Consider the following 22,063-nt stretch of genomic DNA (forward strand, 5'->3'; position numbering starts at 1 on the left):
AAAATAAAAAATTTTTTAAAAATGATGGAAAAAAAACAAAAGAAAAAAAAGATCCCGGGCTTTCATCCACGAGCCTCCTAAAGGCTGGAGGCCTCACCCTGCCCCTGGCTTGGGCCTTCGTCCCCCGCAGAGCCGCCCCTCCTCTGCCAGGTGGTAGAGAGCTGGAGCTTCTTCCTGCTGACCATGTTGACCAAGAAGCAGTGACGTCCTTTCTGTGAGGGCCAAGCTATCCCGGGGAAACCTTCCCATGTCTGGGGGATTATGCACTTTTACCGGGAGCTGTGAGGACTCCCTAGCCCGATAGGCAGAAGATCCGAAAAAGAAGACTCCAGACTAAATTTTGTGTTTCCAAGGGTTTGATTAAAGGCCACTGAGCTGCAGGATGGGCTACAAGATGGAAAGTTCTTCTGACGGAAGAACAGCTTCTTCCAAAGGTCGTCGTTTGGCTATAAAGTACGGATGACTGGGTTACGATGTCTTACTAAGAAGGATGTGACTTGGGCTCACGGTGGCCAAGTGACTGCGTCCGGACAATTGAGTGGGACAGCAAAATGGGATTGCTGGCTGCCCGCAGGCCCTGAGCATCCCTAGAACTCTTAGTTTTAAACTCAAACTAAGTTTCTTTGTTGGCAACACAGGAATCATTCTGTTCTGAGCTAATGCTTTTGTGGGCCCTGAAAGGCCAAGGATCAGATAAAGGGGTGGCCGGGGATTAAAAATCATGACCGAATTAGGGCGAGTCCACAGGAAGGAAATTTCTTTCCAGATGGACTTGCTGGCGTGTGGGTGTTACCCTCCATGGATCGCGAAACTCTGTTCCCCTGATGAACAGATGGGGTCAACTTCGATCCGATCCATTGCTGCTCACTCTGACAGTCCAGCAATTTCCTGATTTAAAGTAGTAGGCAGAGGTCTCACTTACTGATAAAGTGGGGATATTTATATTTGTATCTAAAGCCATCTTTGCTCCGTAGGGGTATCAAAAGTAATATGTATCCTGTGTGTCGTATCTGGATAGAAAGAAGGAAATAAAATCACCCCAAGTACCAAAACCATGAAAACTGATGATACCATCTTTTTTGTATGAATTAAGTATGTCTGGATCTGCTTGTGGTTGTACTATATGGTTGTGACCATCCTATATATATTCTTTCATATATATTTATATATATTATAATATACTTAATTATATATATATTTAAGTAGATATTAAAGCATTGTATATATATTAAAGCATTCTAACATTGCACATCTCAATACCTCATGGTCTTTATAAACAGTGTTTTTATGCCAGAACGTTTACTGTGTTTATTTGACTGAAGCTGACATAGTTCTTTTCAAGAACACAGACCCATGGGCGCCTGGGTGGCTCAGTCGGTTAAGCCTCTACCTTCAGCTCAGTTCCTGATTCCCAGGGTCCTGGGATCGAGCCCCACTTAGGGCTCCCTGCGCAGTAGGGAGACTGCTTATGTCTCTCTCCCTCTGCTTCTTTCCCAGCTTGTGCACACGCGCTCACTCTCTCTCTTGCTCACTCTCTCTCAAACAAATAAAATCGTAGAACGCAGATCTGGGCAAAAAGGGGCTTACTTTTCGCTCCCGTAGTTCCTGGGCTTGGTGCCCTTGGCTGTGGAACCAAAGGTACCTGGTACCAGGTAGATCTAACTGGAGATGATTGAATTTATGTTGTCATTTGCCCATATTGAAAGCAAACATTACCCATCCTGTAGGAGCATGTGAAAGGAAGAATAGATTAAATGAGATGCCAGTGCCCAGTGATAGAGCTCTGCATAATAAGAATAATGCACTTAGCCTGGCTGACTTTTGTCACAATCCCTGCTTTTCCATCGGCAGGCAGGAGGGTCGGAATGGGCCCTGGCTCCCCACGGGCATGCAGGGCTGGCGTCTGAGGTTGCTTGGACTCTCCCCTACTCCACATCCTCGAGATCACCCACCCTCCAGTGGGATGAGGACTCTAAAGTGTGAAATTAACACATTAAGTGAATTTATATCAGCGTAGCCTTGGGCTGGTGTTTGCAAATTAAATTTTGCAGAAATTAGCCCCATCCCTGCCAAGGCAGCATTAACTTAGTATGGGTAAAGCCAAACTATTTCTGGGGCGTTTCTATGCCTAGAGATAAGAGTTGAGTTTTACACTAGGACAGTGAGTCTTGCTGAGTAAACTGTGGTCTGTCTGGTAAGACAAAACAAGCTAACAAACAAAACAACCAAAACTGTTGATCGGAAGTAATGCCCCTCAGTAAAACATGATTCATGTAGTGTTGAGCTTTGAAGGAAAGAGGTATGACTACGTAAGATTGTACATCAGCCAGCAGAGATGTCAGCCAACTCTTCCAAGACTCTTAGGGGTGATACTTATTATTTGGCATTCAGAGAAAAAAATTTTTTTTCCATCACACCGAGGTGGGATCCGTCTCTCAGACCCGTAATCACATTAACCAAGCTCACTCTTGTTATGTAATGAGAGTGCACATGTAGGAACCAACAGAAATGAATACCGTCATGGGGACGTCTTCTGAGTCCCTGCCTTCTCTGCCACCAGGTAGGCAGAGATCTGGAGGTTGCTTGGAATATTTGTGATGAGAACGGGGCCGACGGATGAACGAACAGTCACTGAACTCAGGCAAGGATGTCATGAGAGAATATTCTTTGTCTGATGGCTAAAGTTCCTTGGCCCCTGGATGCCAACAGTTGCGCCGGGATTCTCCCTTTTCTACATTCCAAATGTCTGACCCAAATTCTGTTTTCAAATTATATTTGGCCATTGATTAGGATACATATAGTCAGATCTTACAGCCCTTGGGTCTTCTAACTCCTTACAGTTTAAATCTTGAAAGGAGATCATCCGTTCTTTCCCAGCTCTCCAGGGAAGTCTTACTGTCCGAGATGAAAGCCCACGGGTACTGACTTTCCAGGCTCCGTTCTGTTTGAACAATACCCTTAGGGCTTGCCACTTTGTCCAATAAAGGCTGTTTCTTTGCTGTAGCTTACTCTCTATCCCAACATTGCTTTGTTGATACGGATGTAATAATTTGTATAAAAGTATGCCACCTAAATGTTCTCATGACTTATCTATTGACAGGTCATGTAACAAGGTCATGCCGGTCCTGGGTGTTTGGTACAATTCAGTTCCGCACTGGCTGGCAATATTGCCATTAGCTGACTTTTTTTCTTTGTTTTGTTTTTGTTTTTGTATCTTCATGGAGCCTGGCACCTTGTTAGGCAGGGTGAGAGGATAGAAGATTGAGTAGAGTTCTCTGATTTCTAGGTTCTCGGTCTAATGGGAGAGACAAGCATGTAGATAAGTTATGGTAGGGGCACCTGGGTGGCTTAGTCGGTTAAGCATTTGCCTTAGGCTCAGGTCCTGATCTCAGGGTCCTGGGATCGAGTCCCCATCGGGCTCCCTGCGCAGCGGGGAGTCTGCTTCTCCTCCTCCTTCTGCCTGGCTCACCCGCTTGTGCTTCCCCCCACTATAAATAAATAAACAAACAAATAAAGAAAGATAAGTAATGGTAATATTGGGTCCAGTCTGCCATAACATGGGAGTGGGCAAGCATTATGGCTTCCCTGAGGCAATGAGAACACAGGCAGGACACAGTAGCCGGAGAAAAAATGTTGGCGGGGGACGCCTCGGTGGCTCAGTTGGTTAAGCAGCTGCCTTCGGCTCAGGTCATGATCCCAGTGTCCTGGGATCGAGTCCCACATCAGGCTCCTTGCTCAGCAGGGAGCCTGCTTCTCCCTCAGCCTCTGCCTACCATTCTGTCTGCCTGTGCTCGCTCTCTCTCCCTCTCTCTCTGAAGAATAAATAAAATCTTAAAAAAAAAAAAAATGTTGGAGGGAATGATCTAGACGTCCATAGTGCCTTGGAGTTTTGGTTAACAAAACCCTAGTGGCAGGAAATGGAGAGACGGGTTGAAGTCACCCTTTGGGAGGACCTGGTGTTCTGTGTGGCTGGGAGAAAAAACATGTGCATGAAGAATCGTGTAGCTCTTTGACCAGAATCCAGCACCCACTGCCTGTGGCTTCCAGGACTGAACAGCTCCCTCCTCTGTTGGGGCCCCCCTTGTGTACCCATCTAATGGGGGGATTGGCAACCGAATCCTCCAGTGCCACGTGTAAAATAGAATGCCTTCCTCGTGGGACGGGCGTTCGGCGTGCTATATACTCCCATTCATCCTGATTGTGGGAGATGGAAAGGAGACCAGGTACACAGACTTCTCCACCAGCATCTGCCATGGATTTGACAGGCACTGGGCTGTGCCAGCCTCCCAACCCCCACCCCCCACTATTTTATTGAGCTGCCCTCTTTAGCATCTGCTAATCTTCTTTGGCTGTTGGAGCACAGGTGAACATTGATGTTGGCTGGGTGTAGGATTTTCTCTCCATTCTTGACTGCTGTCCCAGGGCAGTGGTACGTGCTGGCTTGTGTCTCTTTTGGCCTCTCCAATTTCCTCCTTTGTCCCCTTCTATTGAGATTTTGGTGTCTGGGTCTAAAACATTAAGTGACATGAACCTCTCTCTCTCTCTCTCTCTTTTTAAGAGTGTAGTTTAACTTTTTCTGGGTAAACCATCTTCTCCATTTTTTGTGCAGACCTAGTCTGACCCTGATATTCATTAACTTGGAGGCCTTCAGTTTGTTTTTTCAAGCGTCTGTGGCAGAAAGGGTAGATAAGATGCCCCGTTTGACAAAGCAAAAGTTCAAACTTTCTCAAGTGCCATTTAAAACAGCCCCTGACGACCCAGGATTCTTCAGATGTTATCTTGTTTCTGTCTCTGTTGCTTTATCCTGGTCTGTAGACTTACCTGTCTGGTTTCCCATGCCCCTGAGAGCTGCCCGACTGCAGCATTCCAACCCCTCCAGGTCTGCAGCATCAGACCTTGCTAACAGAATCAATTTTCATCTTGGTTTGTCCAACCTCACGCGACGCTGCCTTGTCCCTGAAGGGGAGGATGAAGAGAAGTTTGGGAGTTCGATCTTTAAAAAAAAAAAAACATAATGTGATGAATTATTTGGGTCTCTTGGCTTAAGCGACAGCAGGACCACCACCAGAAAGCCTGGGGCCCCAAGAGGTAATGTAGATGTTTGGGGGTCTTGGTGATAAGAGAGGCTTGTGGAGTTCACTTCCTTCCTCTGTTAGTTTTCAGAACAGGCCGGGATAGCGGCTCTAATGACAGTGCACACACTGCGCTCTTGATCCGCAGGGTCCTCAGTTCTCGCGACCAACAGTGCAGACTGGACACTCTTGCTGTCTTTGGCTGGAATGTCATCTCAGGGGAATCCCATGTTAGCTGTTCAGGGCTCTCACCAAACTGAGGTGATCTTTGAGCCTTTGACTGTCTTCTGGGTTAACTCCTGGGTCCTTCCAGGACATTCTAGCAGGATCTGGATTGCTGGGGAAGCGACTTCTCAGTTAATACTCTGGTGCATTACCACCCTTGTGCTGAATGGCTTTCCCCACACCCTACTCTGTACTTTTTCTCTAACAGAGAATTCCCAGAACGGTTTGGTTTAGAAATTTTTTTTTGCATGCTCTCTCCCACCGCTGTGTCCTTTTCATCTCTTCATTTATCTGGGCTTTCCAAAGACCGAGTGGACTCCTTGGGTGTTTGAATCTGCTGATTTTTCCGTGAACCTGATGTCATAGTCTAGACCTTTATCCTTACATATGCAAATTATTAGATTACATTTAGCAGCTGGGAGCTGTGGCACTGTCTGCCTCCTCTTGGACTTGGCAAGAGCCTATGTAGGGCAGAGCAATTTTAGGTCCTGAGGTGTGTGGCATTGGGGTGGGGCCTGTCTTCGGGAGTCCTGAGGAGCAGGAAACTTGTCCTTTGCTCGCCCACCTGGAGGTGTCCCAGGTCCCACTGGGGTTCTGCTGTTCCAGGGTGGTACTGGCTAGACAAAGAATGTCATTGCAGGTCAAATTACCTGCCTTTCCTCCACAAGCACCTGCTTTCCCACTCTGGCCTGAATTACCTTGGAGATAGATTGTTGAGTCCGAAAGACTTCTCTGTTTAATTTTGGGTGCGGGGCTTATACCGCTGCAAGATAAACATGTCTCGCTGGGTGATCTCGGTGGTTTGATACGAGTGTGGCTGGTTTCCTCAGTACTGCTGAGATGAGTGAGCGGATGTAAAAAGCCTAGAAGCTTTTTAGATGTTTGTGTTGCATCTGATTTTAAAGTCAAAGCCTCTGCCAGCGTGGGCTAATTAAGGTACATAAATGTGTAAACTCCAATTTCTAGTTTAACTTACTTGCTTTTATTATGAGGTGAGCCACACGCTTTGTGCAGAGAAAGAGGGGACTTTGGAGTTTGCTCACCACAGGCAGGAAGCTGTGGGGGTGCGGACTCTCGCACTCAGATGCTCCTTGTTAGGAATTATTTCCTTGTTGTTATTTTAATATCTAATAAAAATAATTGAACGTTCTTTTAGCCTGTTTGATAAAATCAAACGGACGGGGCGCCTGGGTGGCTCAGTGGGTTAAAGCCTCTGCCTTCAGCTCCGGTCATGATTGGTCATGATTGAGCCCCATGTGCATCTGGCTCTTTGATCAGCAGGGAGCCTGCTCCACTCCCCACCCCCACCCCACCCCACCCCGCCCCCGCCTGCCTCTCTGCCTATTTGTGATCTCTGTCAAATAAATAAATAAAATCTTAAAAAAAAAAAAAATCAAACGGACAAGCCCTATGGAATGCCTGGGAACACTGTCCGATCGCCAACGATGGCTGTAGGACCGGGGTGCCCACAGCAAACACGGGCGAGATGCAGGTCACATTTCTGGAGAGAAAACGTCCCCCACATGTGTCATAGCATTGAGATGTGTGCATACAACACACACTCTGCTCTCGTTAACACAAGGAATGGTATTCCTTGTCCACTAGACTGGCGTTTTTGCAAAAGCAACCCTAAGGGAAATCCACACATAATTTTGAGAAAGAAAAAAGGGGCTATTTTGAGGGAAGCATTGCAGGAAAGAGATTTCCTAATGAAGGCCTGGGTATTTGAGAGGTTGGAGTAGAGGGAGTTTGTTTAGAAATAGAACTTTAAGCGTAAATATTTTTATTTCTCTGATATGATATTGTTATTTTAGTGCAGCTGTGTCCCCGTCTCTGGGGGACGTCCCCTTTCCTCTGTGTCATGGACATCTTGTCCTCGTGCTCAAGTCCCCCCAGACAGTGTTGTTGCTGATGTGCCCTGTCACATATCTGACTCCTAGGTCTTTCCTACTTCTTTTCTCATTGTCTCTCAGGCTGCATGTAAAGCACCATGGCCCTTGTTAACGTAGGTTTCTCAGGGGCACAGACTAGAGATCAAGACAGAACTTTAGGTTGTATCCATTTTGGTCTTTAATAGTGATTATGTTGGAAAAATAAATACTGTCTTAGAGGTGAGATTGAAATGTTGCATTGCAATGTTGTGAGAAGGTTTGTATGTCTGTGTTGCCTCCTGGGGGAGATGAGAACCTTCCCAAAGGCAGGGCCCATGCTTTGTGTACCTTTCCTCATGCACCGGGAGCCTCGCGGAGAAGTAAATGCTTAGTGGGTACTTAAATGAAAGAATGAAGACGGTACCAGAAGGTGGATTTTGTCGATGCTTTATTTGTGGTTAATTGGAAAGTTTTGATTGATCACTCCCTGATGGCTTCAGCTCTGTACTGAGTATACACGTGGATTTATAGTCTAGGAACTAATAGTCTGACGGTGAAGACAGGAAATACAAACTCCAGAGAATGTCTGTTTTTTTTTAAGATATTTTATTTATTTATTTGACAGAGAGAGATCACAAGTAGGCAGAGAGGCAGGCAGAGAGAGAGAGGAGGAAGCAGGCTCCCTGCCGAGCAGAGAGCCCGATGCGGGACTCGATCCCATCAAAATAAATTTGATCGTAGAAGAAGGCTGAGACATATATTTTCTTTTTTTTTAATTTTTTTAAAATTTCTTTTCAGTGTTCCGGAATTCATTGTTATGCACACACCCAGTGCTCCATGAAATTCGTGCCCTCCATAATACCCACCACCAGGCTCTCCGAGGCCCTCACCACTCTCCCCTTGAAAATCCTCAGTCTGCCCCTTAGAGTCCACAGTATCTCTTGGTTCATCTCCCCTTCCAGTTTCCCCCGACTCACTTCTCTCCGTCTCCCAGTGTTCTCCATGTTATTCCTTATGTTCCACAATTAAGTGAAACCATAGGATAATTGACTCTCTCTGCTTGACTTATTTCACTCAGCATAATCTCCTCCAGTCCTGTCCATGTTGCTACAAAAGTTGGGTATTCATTTTTTCTGATGGAGGCATAATACTCCATTGTATATATGAACCATATCTTCTTTATCCATTTGTCAGTTGAAGGGCGTCTTGCCTCTTTCCACAGTTTGGCGACTGTGGCCATAGCTTTTGTGAATGTTAGGGTACAGATGTCCCTTCTTTTCACTACATCTGTATCTTTGGGATAAATACTCAGTAGTGCAATTTCAGGGTCATAGGGTAGCTCTTTATTTAATTTCTTAAGGAATCTCCTCACTGTTTTCCAAAGTGGCTGCACCAACTTGCATTCCCACCAACAGTGTAATAGGATTCCCCTTTCTCCACATCCCCTCCAACACACGTTGTTTACTATCTTGTTGATTTTGGCCATTCTAACTGGTGTAAGGTGGTATCTCAATATGGTTTTGATTTGAATCTCCCTGATGGCTAGGGATGATGAGCGTTTTTTCATGTGTCTGTTAGCCATTTGTATGTCTTCTTTGGAGAATCCATTCATATCCATTTTTTGACGTGATTATCTGTTTTGTATGTGTAGAGTTTGAGGAGTTCTTTATAGATGTTGGGATCAGCCTTTTGTCTGGAGTGGCATTTGCGAATATATTCTCCCATTCCGTGGGTTGTCTCTTTGTTTTTTTGACTGTTTCCTTTGCTGCGCAGAAGCTTTTGATCTTGATGAAGTCCCAAAAGTTCATTGTCGGTTTTATTTCCTTTGCCTTTGGAGACAGATCTTAAAAGAAGTTGGTGTGGCCGATGTCGAAGAGGTTACTGCCTATGTTCTCCTCTAGGATTCTGAGAGATTCCTGCCTCATGTTGAGGTCTTTTATCCATTTCGAGTTTATCTTTGTGTATGGTGTATGAGAATGGTTATATTTCATTTTTCTACATATAGCTGTCCAGTGTTCCCAGCACCAATTCTTGAAGAGCCTGTCTTTTCCCCACTGTATATTTTTTCCTGCTTTGTCGAAGATTATTTGAACATAGAGTTGAGGTTTGTAGAGGGCTGAGACATACATTTTCTAAGGGGATGAAAATGTTCATTAGAGGCCAAGAGGGGGAAGAGGAAGCAGACCCTCAAACAACGCAGGTTTGAACTGTACGTAGAATTATTTTATATGTACAGTTCTGTAAATGTATTTTCTCTTTCTTAGGATTTTCTTGATAATATTTTCTTTTGTCTAGCTTACTTCATTGTAAAATGACTTAGAGAATACATATAATGTACAAAACACGTGTTAATCAGCCGTGCGTGTTATCAGTAAGACCTCTGGTCAACAGTCGGCTGTTGGCAGTTAAGTTTTGGAGGAGTCAGAGGGGACATGGAGATTTTTGACTGTGCGGGGGTCAGCCCCTGTAACCCCCAGTGTTGTTCAGGGGCTAACTGCATAAATACAGGAGGTGGCGGGGCTGCTCCTCTGTCGAAATCCCAGGGGGGCTGCTTCTCCTTGGTGTCTGGACGCCTCCCGCGAGTGGCTGGACCTGAGACGGGGTCCCGCAGGGTCTTGTCCGTGTGAGTGTGTGGCGCACAGTCCTCTGCTCTCATCTCCCAGGCCCGCCCTCTTCCCTTCTCGTTCTCCTCTTTTCTTCCCTAACGCTGGGTCTGCCGTGATAATCTACTCCCTTAAGCATTCTTTTATTCAGCCAGTCCCCATTGCTCACCTGTTCTGAGTCAGAATCCAATTTTGTTCATTAACGAGAGTCACCATCGCCTGGCTCCAGCTCTGGTCCTAAAGAGGCCAAGAAGAACACGATGCTTTCTCAGTGCCCCATAGACATGTGTCATCCTCAGCACTAATAAAGCTCACATTTACTCACTGCTCACCCCTTGTTGGGCACTGGCTAAATACAGTTTTTACCCAAGTACTCTAAATTGATTTTTTAAAAAAAGATATAAATTTACTTCATCTAAATGAAGCCTCTCTCTCTGACTTCAAAACCTGTCATTTCCCAGACAAAGTTAAAATGTCCCTGCCTGGCTTTTTAAGGCTCCACACTTAAGCTAAATAACTAGTCTTTCTGGCTTTTGCTCTCAATGTTCTCCATGAATCATTTGCTCCCACCACACCCACTTATTCATCAGCCTCCGTGGGCTCTGCACAGCCCGGAGCGTGCTGCCCTTTCTTTGAAGATGGAGCGGAACTGTCCCCTAGGCCCTGCCCACATCTCTCCCCTCCCACTGGGACCTCTTCCCTCCTGGTGAATCCCTAAGGCTCAGGCTGTGAGTCCTCCTTGTTTGTGGGTTTCCGTTTGCAGTTACTTTCCACAGGCTCCCGGCGCATCCTCAAGTAGTTGGCTTCCTGCCCCCAGCACAGCAGGGAGCGGTAAACCCGCTGGGGCCCACGCACACCCTGGGCTCCTTCCAGTCCTTGGCTGTGAAAGTCGTCGGGGGCCTTCAGTTATGTGGTGGTGCAGATCGAACCTTTTCATCTTTGAGATGGAGCGAGAACTGGATCTGGGTCATAGAATAAAAACAGAACTTCTCCCAGGGAAAAATGAGAAAAGGCAGTGGTTTTGTGTTTTTGCTTTTGGAATACCCAAATCCCAGACACGAGCCCCGTATTATCTCACTTAACCTTCCTGCCGATCCGAATGGTTGCTGTAGAATCCCGCCTCTTTTATCATCCCTGTGCAGATGAGAAAGCCGCCCAGGGATGCGTGCGGGTCTGTCCAGGGCCGCCAGCTGGGAAGTCCAGGGGTTCACGGTCACGGTTGCTGTTCCCACTCATCTTTGCCTGTCTCCCAGTGTACGAGTTTGTTTCGTTCTACTACTGCACTCAGCACTTTATTTCACTCAGTACTTTATTTTTTAAAAGACTTTATTCATTTGAGGAAGAGAGAGAGCGAGAGCGAGAGCACAAGCCCGGGGAGCAGCAGAGGGAGAGGAGAAGCAGGCTCTCCACCAAGCAGGGAGCCAGATGTGGGGCTCGATCCCGGGACCCTGGGATCATGACCTGAACTGCTTAATGGACTGAGCCACCCAGGCACCCCGGCACTTAGTACCTTGAAACTGGTACCTAGTACACAGATTTGGCAGTACCTCTCTCCCATCTCGCCTTTTTTTATCCCCATATTTAAACTAGAATCAATGTATTTGTATTTGTGTTTAATTTGCAACCCTTTGAAAGCAGTTTTTTCTTTAGTGTTTGTCTGCATCAACCCATGCACTAGTCCTGATTGCCGGTGGTGTCTCCTTCCCTGGTGACGAGGAGTTCGCCCGCCCGGGGCTTGGCCCTCAGCATAGTGAAGCCGGTTGAGAGGTTTTCTGCCCCGACGCGGGGTCGGGGGAGCCGCTGTTGCTCTGATCGGATTGTGATTGTAATAGCAGCCACATCAGCCGCAATTATTAATGCTCAGAAAGGCAGAATCAGCTGTTTTCCCCCAAATGTCTTTCTGATTCGTGTTTAACTGCTTTTCTGCTTGAAAATGCTGCTGCCGTCAGGACTTTTTCCTCGCCTAAATGAAGGTGCTGCACAGACGGTTGTGATCGGCAGTGCTGTCTGCATAAGTTAAACCCCTCCTCGTGTTGTCTTTTCTGTGCAGGTTTGGAAATTGAGAAGGTACAGATACCGAAAGCACGGCGTCATGATGAAGCCCGACTTGTGGCGGATGGCTGGGTAAGACCGTTCCTATTTCAAATCTGAGAGATGTAAATATTTGACTTGCTATAATGTGACCATACATTCTTTACTACTGATTATTTAAACCTTCTGTTGAGCTCTTAGACAGATGGTCTTTTGAGTAATGAACTCCTTTGAATACAGCAAGATGCCATGTGGTAAACTGATGAAGTCGCATTATTAATAAATATTTTAAGCAACAACAAAAAAAATCCAAAGTGAGAGTGGGTAGCTGCAGATTAGAAAAATCTAAACTCCATCTTCTAGAAGGCTAGGGGCATAATGCCTTTCTGGGCATTTTCAGAGGCTCTTCTCCAGTGCTGCAGAGCAGTGAGAAAAAAAGGGGATCCCTGTCATGGTTTCCGTCCTCAAACCGAATTTACTAAGACTCTCTCTGCCTGTGTGTGTGGCCGGCCTTCAGGATGTCTGAGAGCGCTCCTGCCTCCTTGCCTGGTCACTGTCATGTGAGGCAGCACTGCTGCAGGGAGTTAGCAGGATGTAGAGGAACAAGATAAAAGTGGTCAGAAATGACCTGGGTGGCTCAGTCGGTTAAGCGTCCAACACTTTTTTTTTTTTTAAGATTTTATTTATTTATTTGACAGAGATCACAAGCAGGAAGAGAGGCAGGCAGAGAGAGAGAGAGGAAGCAGGCTCCCCACTGAGCAGAGAACCTGACGTGGGGCTGGATCCCAGGACCCTGAGATCATGACCCGAGCCGAAGGCAGAGGCTTTAACCCACTGAGCCACCCAGGTGCCCCAAGCGTCCAACTCTTGACTCTGGCTCAGATCATGATCTTGGGGTCATGAGATCGAGCCCCGTGTAGGCTCTATGCTAGATGGGAAGTCTGCTTGGGATTCCCTCCACCACCTCCCCTCTTGCTCTCTTGTCCTCTCTCTCCAAAATAAATAAGTAAAATGTTAAAAAAAAAAATAAGAGAAATAATATTAACCATTATTTTTGTGTGTTTCACCTTGAAATGTAAATTGGATATAATTTTCAGTTTAAAAAAAAAAAAAAGGCTGAGTTTTTCCTGCTGTATTTTTGCCTCAAGCCCCCTGGAATTCTAGGCCCATTGACAGTACTGTGCTGACTTGTAATCAGGAGGAAAAAAGTGGTCCCACTTAAATGAACTTTCCCGATCATGGACGTTCTCGTCAAAGACTCTGCCCACCTGGTCACCTAGCGTAGATGTTTGGCGACGTCTGAGGCCTCTCACATCCCCCCTGGCTTCCTCGGTCGTTCTCAGTAACCCTTCCCGTGAACCGCTTACACTCAAACGTAGTCCGCTTTAATTCTGGATACTTTTCCAGAGACGTGAGGAGTTTGCTTTCAAATCTCTCCGTTCGGGAAGAATTAGAAAAAGGCCGTGGCAAGAGTGGAACAGCGGTTATAGAGGATGGGGCTGTGAGACTGGAAGTCTTTGCAGTGGAGCCTTCAGAGAAAGAGGGGGCATCAGGGCAGTGCCCCGGGTCAGGTGGGAGCGAGCGAGACGTGAGACGTGTGAGGCAGGCTGGACGTGGGAGGACAGCAGGGAGGGGATTTTACTGGCTACTCTTGACATGTGTGCCTGCGTGACCGGGGGTAGCATCACAGCCGTGTCTCGGGGAACAATCACGTGCCGTGGGGAGGGAAGGGTGCTGGTCGCACAGGCCCAGCGCCATCCACCTCAGAAGAACCAACCCATTTCCGTTTGGCCCACAAATCCTGGCCCGTGTTCAAAAATGTCTTCTGTGTCCCATACTCTTTCTTGAAACCCTTTGGTTTTTTTCAAGCATCTTCTACTTCTACTCTTTGTTGCTCTGGCCATATATATAGGCCACTTGGTGTTTGCAGACGATCGTGTTCCGTGATAAGGCAGACGTGTCTTTGCACTCCACACGTGTTCTTCCCAGCTCCTTTGCAGACCTAGACCTTCCTGCTTTTGTGCCTTTGCATACACTGCTTACAGTCACGCCTTTCCCATCAGCCTGGGGGTCGTGGCTCGCCTGCCAGGAGTTGGCTGGAATTCCATCCCATCGTGATGGGTTCTGTCCAAACACTGAGCCTTTGCTGTCCCTGTTTGGGGGAGCTGGAGTCCTGTGGGATTTTGTGTTACATTATGACCACACTGTCTGTCGGGACGCCTGGGTCCCTCTCCTTGGGGTTCTCCTGAGGCTACGTACCTGTTACCTGCCTTTCAGTAGGTTCGTGGTCAATGTTTGTTGAAATAATAAATGAATGAAGTATATTTATGGGGCTCGTCATTGTTTGGGGTTAGAAAACCAATGTTTTGCCTGTCAGTCTTAATGATGTGGGAAGGTAAACAGCAAACAATATGGATATTCTGCATTTCATGCTAATTATGGGCTGAAGAAAGGGTATGCAGGGGTAGGAAGCAGATTGAGGTGATGAATGAATGAGCTGCGTTGTGGTCTCTGAGATGTTTCCCTTGGGAGGAGGATGGCTGAAGAGATATTTGCTTATCATCCCGGACCTTAATCTTGTGAGCCTGCTAATAAGGCAATCACCAAGCTGCGGAAGGAATCCGTCCAATTCTCAACTCTGTGGTTTGAAGAATTCATGAGACCCCTTGTGATTTGGGCTCTGCCTTCCGCACTTGTCCGATTACTATAGTCACATTCATACTAATATTTATTTTCCTTTTGCTTGAGCGATTACTCTGTTGAAAAGCTTGTCTGTAAAAAGTGGATTATGTAATTACTTCTCTAGAAAATTGGCTTTCTGCTTACTCTTAGGATTAGCGTTTGGGCAGAATGGGAATCGCGTTTTGGGACCACCAGGAGCACGTCAGGCCCTGCGGGGCTGTTCTGTATGGCCTTAGCCCGGCTCAGGTGGTCAGACAGTTGCCAGGAGCATAGTTGCTTGTGACCCTGCCACGGGATCCACGGTCGGCCGTGGTTCTGCAGGGGAGGGTGTCTCTTCCAGATCTTTGTATTTCAGGGAAAACTGCGTGAAGACTGAAGAATTTGGAAACAAAATATGTATCTGGGTCAGATAACTTTGGCTCATCACTGATGCACAAGAATTGCTTCAGTGAACACTGGAGAGGGCCTCTGTGAGTGGCGTGGGTTCTGGAGGACGGTGCTGGTGCTCCTTTCCCAGAGCGGCTGTCTTCCCAGTTTGCATTTTTGATCGCCCGGGCTCTGCCCGCTTCCTGCCAAAGTGATCCTCAGGACATGTTTTGAACACCAGCAAAATGATGGTTCCAGAAACACGCATGACTACAGTGAGACCCGTGGTTCTGCCCCGAGGGACTGCCTGGTTGTCTCATAGTGACCGCCTCGCATCACGCATCCCGCAATCACCTACACATGAATTGCTTGCTCTGGCTGTGATCCCCTGTCTGCTGTTTATTCTAGCTGTGTGTCCTCTTAGAAAAATCTGCTTTTCTGGTGTGTGTGTGTTGGGGGCGGGAGGTGGGGCAAAAGTTTGCTTTATTTATTATTTATTTATAATTTTATTTATTTGGAGGAATGTATTCATGTGGCCCAGCAGTGTATTTGGTGGAATGTTTACCCCCGACCCTCTGCCTGCTGGCCACGTCCCCTCCTCACAGCCTCTTGTGCTGTGGACGCCTTGGGAATCATGCCAGAGACGTGTTCCGCATTTTCAAGCAGATACTGATCGTCTCCGCTTCTGGTCCTAAACAAGTAGCATACATAGGATACTTTGCATCTCTAAGTATACTGTGAATGTTTCTTAACTTCTTGAGCTTTCCATGAAAAAGAAGCTGATTTGGAAAAAGGTATTTGTTGACCTTCTACTTACAGAATTGACGAGACCAGGACGGATTTTTTTTTTTTTTTTAAAGATTTTATTTATTTGTCAGAGAGAGCGAGCGAGAGCAAGCACAGGCAGACAGAGTGGAAGGCAGAGTCAGACGGTGAAGCAGGCTCCCTGCGGAGCAAGGAGCCCAATATGGGACTCGATCCCAGGACGCTGGGATCATGACCTGAGCCGAAGGCAGCTGCTTAACCAACTGAGCCACCCAGGCGTCCCCAGGACGGATTTTTTTGTTAGGCAGGACACCCCGCTCTCCTCAGAAGGGTAAGCTGGTCTTGATGTCTGGACCCTCCATCTGTGGCTCCTTCCGTGAGCAAACTGATGGCCTGTGGCTCCCGGTCACCACCCCACCCCCACCAAAACCAACCATCCAAATGATAACAAAAAATAAGCAAAAGAACAAAACCCCCTCAAGTCCAGAAAACCTTTCTTGACTAACCAGAATTCTAACTCTCTTTTTCTCCATTTCCTCAGAAAGTATATGATTCTCTGACAAACTTCCAGAAAGTTTTTTTTTTTTTTCCCCCTCATTGCCCCTGATTCCAGGGGCATTGGAGAATGGCTCCCACTTTGCAGGTACTTATCTCTGTGCTGGCTGCTCTCTTCCCCAACTATGCCAGTCTGTTGGCTAAAACATAACCGTTTAATTTTGTATGGTCTTGTATTGTTCTATAACTCGCTGCAACCAGATGGTGAGCTTGAGGACAGGGACCTCCTTTTATACACTTGTACACCCCATATTTTAAGGTAGGGTGATTTTAGTGAGAGGTAGTTCTCACTAAGCTTTGCTGAATGAGAGTTATGCGAATCTAGTCTCCCATCTATAACTTCCTAGACATGACTCTTCCTCGGGTTCCTTGTTTAATATCTCCAGACCCAACTTCATAATCCCTTCTAGGCACGGCTCTCATTCCTTCTGCTGAGGGGCTCGGGTTGCTCGCTCTTCCTGTTTCCTCATGTCGGGCATCACATTTGCTTACTTTTCAGCGAACAGTACAGAAACCTGTGATGGTTAGTAACAACTCAGCTGGGCTGTAAGCACTCAATTACCTAGTCAAACATACTGATCTAAGTGGGAAAGTATTTTGCAGCTGTGATTTCCACAATCAGTTGATTTTAAATAAAGGAGACACCTGAGTGGGCCTCATCTAATCAGTTGACTCAAAGGAGACTGTCTGGGTGGGCCTCACCCAATCAGTTGAAAGGCTTTAAGAGCGAACCTGAGGGGGAATAAAATGTGTGGACTGCAGCCTCAGCTCTTGTCTGAGAGTTTCTAGGCTATTCTAGGCCCCACAGTTGAGTAAACCAGTTCCTTACCTCTCTCCCTCCTCCTCTTCCCCACTGCTCCCCACTACTCCCTGTACACATGTATATAAACACACACAACTGGATCTGTTTCTTTGGTAGAATCCTGACTTATCTGATGACACCACTAGTGACAATATTTTAGGAAATAGCCACTCTCGGTATTTTTGTGACTGGCAGTTGACATTGACTCCCCATTGCCTGCAAAAGCTCACAGCATGAAGATGAAACACAGAGTCCTACACCTCTGGCTTGAAGCTCCCTTTCCATCCTCAATCACGTCTGTCTCTTGAGAACCCTGGTCCTCTATGTTACAGCAGTCCTAAACCCTGCCACTTCCCTGTGCTCTCTTGTGCCTTCATTTGACCACTGCTTCTTCTACCTGGGGTCTCCTTCCCTTTCCCCTTTGCCTGGCAAGCCTCCTGCTCCTTCTTCAGGGTCTGACTTAGGTACCATTCCTTTTGAGAAGCACCCCCACCAGCCGCACCTCAGACAGTGAGCTGTTTTCTCGGCGATTCCATAGCATTATGCAGTTCTGTCTTTCATCCTGTCAGCGTCAATGTATTTTAATTATTTGCACGTCTCCTTCCCCCAGAGCTGAGTTTTTGTCCTCCACAATGCCCAGTGCCTCACACAATGTGAGTGCCTCAGTGGGTGAGTGGAATGAACTGTGCTGGTTGGTGCACTAGTTGGTGTAATTTGGGCGGGCTGCATTCGTTTTCCCACACCAAGTGGGTTAAAAGCATGTCTGTGATCACACCGACACCTCCTCGGGTTGTCAGGTGCTGTGTGGTCTGGTATCTGGTGGCTCCACTTGGTGTCCTTGGTGGCCGGCCTCGCCTGTTAAATCTCATACCAGGAGTGGGAAGCTCGTCCGGTGTATTGACTCTTACGAAGGAGGCGTGGGCCATAAAAGGCCTTCCTAAAATGTAGACGAGAAATGGTAAGTCCACAAAAGTGGGCATTTCTCAATTTATGGTGGCCTTTCCGTGTTTTCCTTCCCCTCTCAGGGTCGTAGAGAAGTCTTTTACGAAGAGCGTAGGTATTTTTTCAGGTGAGAGGGACATCCTTATTTGCAAAAGTAAGGTTATCCAGGCACCGGCTGGCTGCCAATCCCCCGGGGGGTACAGAATGCATGTTTTCTATCTAGCCTTTCCATCAGTCCACTGCGTCATTTTGTATCTAAGTCTCTCCAGCTTCTTTTAGCCTCGAGATGGAGGCAGGGCTCTGGGTCGGCTGGGAGATAAAAATGGCATTTTGATTTTTGTGATCTAAGTATTCCTTCCAGAGTTTGAGGTATAATGGCAACATGGTTGCTGATGGTGCTCTTATCAGTACTGCCAGAAGGAGGAGGAGAAGCAGAACTTCTGCTCGGTTTGTAAAAAGTTTACGGGACTGAAATGTTGCCTGGTGATTTTGTGTTGTAACTTTGGCTCTTAAAGGAAGTCAGCAATGACTTACTAAAGCAGCAATATAGATCTGTCCTGACACAGAAAGAAGTAATTGATATTGTAATTGGAAAAAAGAAAAAAAAAGAAGCTATAGAATAATACTATAGCTAGAATATGGTGTAAATTCCACTAAATGCTCAGATAATCATACGAGGATTAGAAAACTGGAAGGCACCTGCAGCTCTCTCTTTATATGTATATATAAGTGTGGTAAATATAGCTAATTATTAAGTTGTTATTATTAAACTCTTAATAATAAGAAAGTTTTTTTTTTCCTCGACAGTTCAAATTTTTTAAAAACAATTATCCTTTCAGTTTTTTGGCAAAAAAAAAACAAAAAAACAAACTATCCAAGGACAAGTTCAGAACAAGTAGGTGTAAATCACAGCTTCCATTAAGGGTGGTGATATTATGTACGAATGACTTATTTTTCTGCCTTTCCCCATCTTTGTGCAGGTAAGTAGATTGCTTTTCTAGGTAAATACAGACGAAGCCAGCTATGGTTCTCCCAGGGCCCTGGGATTCCCACACAGAGCCATTTAGATATGTGAGTCAGGGGCTTTGACGTTTCTAAATCACATACGAAAATAAGAAATGTAGAAAAAAAATAAGAAATGTGTACGATAAAAAGTTAGAAATCCCTCACCACATGTATGCTGTTTGTGGAACAAATTTATGTTCCTGGGCAAGTTGCCTTTCAGCGTTCAGTGTTACAGGGCAAGGAGCGTTGTCATGATTTATGCCTGACGAAATGCCTGCCCGGTAGGCGGGTCCAAATCATTAGGTTTCAAAGTGTCTTGTCAGGTCCCTTGTAATTTTCAGGCATTCTTGAAAATGGAAATACCTCATTTTAACCTGGGCTTGGCTGCTCTGGTGGCTTCTGCAGCCCTCCGCTGGGCTGATTTTTTATTTTTTTCTTGGGAAGCAAAGGTATAAAAAGGAGCAGACAGCCTTGGGTCTGTCCTGTTCACAGAAGGGGAAACCCTGAGAACACCTTTCAGAAGAATTCACGTGTTAACGTCACAGTGTAGGGGGCTTTACCCCAGAATGCAGGGAGTTCCTGCCTCAGCAGAAATGGGGCAGGGAGGAAGAGGGGTAGATGGTCTGTGTTGGGAGCTGTTCTGATTGAGAGAGAAACATAAGGGAAACACTTAGACACTTGGGAGCTCAATTTTTTCTTTTTCCTGTGAGAAGACTTGGTCCTGTCACTCAGGCGTGTTAGGTGCCTTTTATTTGATAGTGAAATAGGGGACCCAGGGACCGAGAGTGCAGACTGACTTACTGTTTTCTTTCTTTCTACCATTACATTCCTACACTACTTTGACCAAACTTGTCTTGATTACAGCAGATACTCTTTCTGAGAGATAAGGATTGTTACTGTCATTTAAGCACGTTTATATTTGAAAGTCTTTATAACCATTCGGTCATGTCACACATTCCCTATGCCCCAGGGTGTCCCAGAGCATGGAAATATTTCAGTGCCTAGTCCCTGTATAGGAGCATAAAACCTTCATTTTTGTATCAGGGGAAAAAAAAAAAAAGATTTGTGTTGGGAGGGAGAGGTTTACCTAAGTACATGCATACGCTTTTCTGTATACTTACATGCATAAGCCCGTATCTAAAGCATTTGTTCTGATAATATTAATGGTGACGCCATAAACTCCAATCTTAGTTCTTTTAGATCACGACCAGAAAAATCTTTTAATAAATCACTCAGTTTATGTTTGTGTGCAATACACTCTTCTACCACTAATTAGACCATGGGTAAAAATACAGGTGATTATGGCTTTGCTCTGTGTTGCTCTGCCCCACAGCCTCTGGACCACAGGCTTCCCTTTGGTTGACTCGTGCTGGACAGATCCCATGCAGGGACAGACAGTGCAGAGTAGGCCTTCTGGAGGAGCACAAATTTACAAAATTCGCTTAAAATAACATCTTGAAGATTCTTAGACAGCTTAGCTGTTTCACTGTGGCTGAAGGAATTAGTAGGTGGCAGTGCCTGATTTTTGTCATGTGCAAATACCAGTGTACAAACAAGGCCTGCTCCAAAGAAGGCAGCCCCAGGCTATTTGCATACACTAGGGTGGCAGATCCATGCACACATGCAATGGACAGTTCCTCTTGGGGCTCTGAGGGCTTCCTGGCTTCCCAGAGGTGGGCAGACCCAGCCTGCCCAGCGCTTGCATGGTCATTCACTAGTTATGCGATCTTGGCTACTTGGTATTGACTCTGAGCACAGTGAAGTGTTGTAAGAATTAAATGAGATAATGTAAATGCAAACACCTAGCCGGTGCCTAGTCCACAAATGACCTGAGGTCATTGTATTTTCCTTTTTCTGTCTCTCTGTGGGGTTTAGCCCAAGGTCTTTGAGTTTCGTCTCTGGCTTCCTGGACGGTGAGAAATGAGGTGGGTTGGGGTCACGTTGTGAAGGGGTCCTAAGGAGAAATCTGCGTCTTATTCTGCATCTGAGGGAAATGGCTCAAGGTTTTTTTTTTTTTTTTTTTGGCATGATTTTATTTTATTTATTTATTTTTTAAAGAGCACAAGTAGGCAGAGAGGCAGGCAGAGAGAAAGAGGAGGAAGCAGGCTCCCTGCTGAGCAGAGAGCCCGATGCGGGGCTCGATCCCAGGACCCTAGGATCATGACCTGGGCTGAAGGCAGCGGCTTAACCCACTGAGCCATCCAGGCGCCCCTGGCTCAAGGTTTTTGAAGGTCCGACCAGATATGCTTTAGGAAGGTCATTGCGGTAGCGTGTTTGAGGTTCGAGTCGGATGCATATTAGAAACTTTGTGACAAAATAACTTCACACACTGTGTAAGGGAGCACTTGGCATACATTGAATCATCATATGATCGGCCCAGAGGGAAACAAATAATCCCTTATAGATGAAATGCCCGCATTTCCACATATGCCGTAGATGCACCTCGGCCTGTAGGCAGGAGACTGAATTACATTACTGCAGTATCTCTGTTTATGTTGGGTGTCTCTGAAATGATTTTATTGCAGATTAACTATGAAATGAAATTTGCCTTTTTCAGGCAGTAGAGAAATTACTCAAGAGCCCGGAGAGACTTTTCCCAAGGTTACGCAAGTAGGTGGGAGCAGGCCGGTGCTATTTATACCGCTCATGATAAGTTTAGATTATTACATCCTTAACTACAAATGCCAACTATGCCGAGGACATTTTTGTCTATCAGATGCGTTGTAATAAGAAAGGAATGAAACTGTTTTGTCTCTTCCTGTCGGGGTCTGGGTAGGTATTTTTATTTTTATATATTTATTTATTTTAAAGATTTTATTTCTTTATTTGACAGACAGAGATCACAAGTAGGCAGAGAGGAAGGCAGAGAGAGAGAGAGAGAGAGGAGGACGCAGCCTCCCAAATAAGCAGAGAGTCCTGATCCCAGGACTCTGGGATCACGACCTGAGCTGAGGGCAGAGGCTTAACCCACTGAGCCACCCAGGCGCCCCCTGGGTAGGTATTTTTAAATAAAGGACAGAGAAAGGAATTGGAGACTCAGCTGAAGGCACCACATTCCTTCCTGCCTCGTTCGTTTTCTGTGTATCTGTAGGATCAAGGCTAGCCCTGCCTCTGGGTCACACACCAGGGCTCTGCTTTCAAAGA

The 22,063-nt window shown here is 46.1% G+C and overlaps 1 protein-coding gene across 5 annotated transcripts in view; it reads left to right on the plus strand.

Annotated features, from left to right (window-relative positions):
* SIPA1L2 (signal induced proliferation associated 1 like 2) overlaps positions 1 to 22,063 on the plus strand; it is a 214,622-nt gene that overhangs the window by 59,113 nt on the left and 133,446 nt on the right. For all 5 annotated transcript variants that reach the window (XM_059397313.1, XM_059397314.1, XM_059397310.1 and 2 more), the window contains one exon: positions 11,822 to 11,895. The gene's annotated coding sequence lies outside the window, so the exon portion shown is untranslated. The remainder of the gene's footprint in view (positions 1 to 11,821; positions 11,896 to 22,063) is intronic.

Source organism: Mustela nigripes, chromosome 4, assembly GCF_022355385.1.
Source record: "Mustela nigripes isolate SB6536 chromosome 4, MUSNIG.SB6536, whole genome shotgun sequence".
NCBI classification, from domain to species: Eukaryota; Metazoa; Chordata; class Mammalia; order Carnivora; family Mustelidae; genus Mustela; species Mustela nigripes.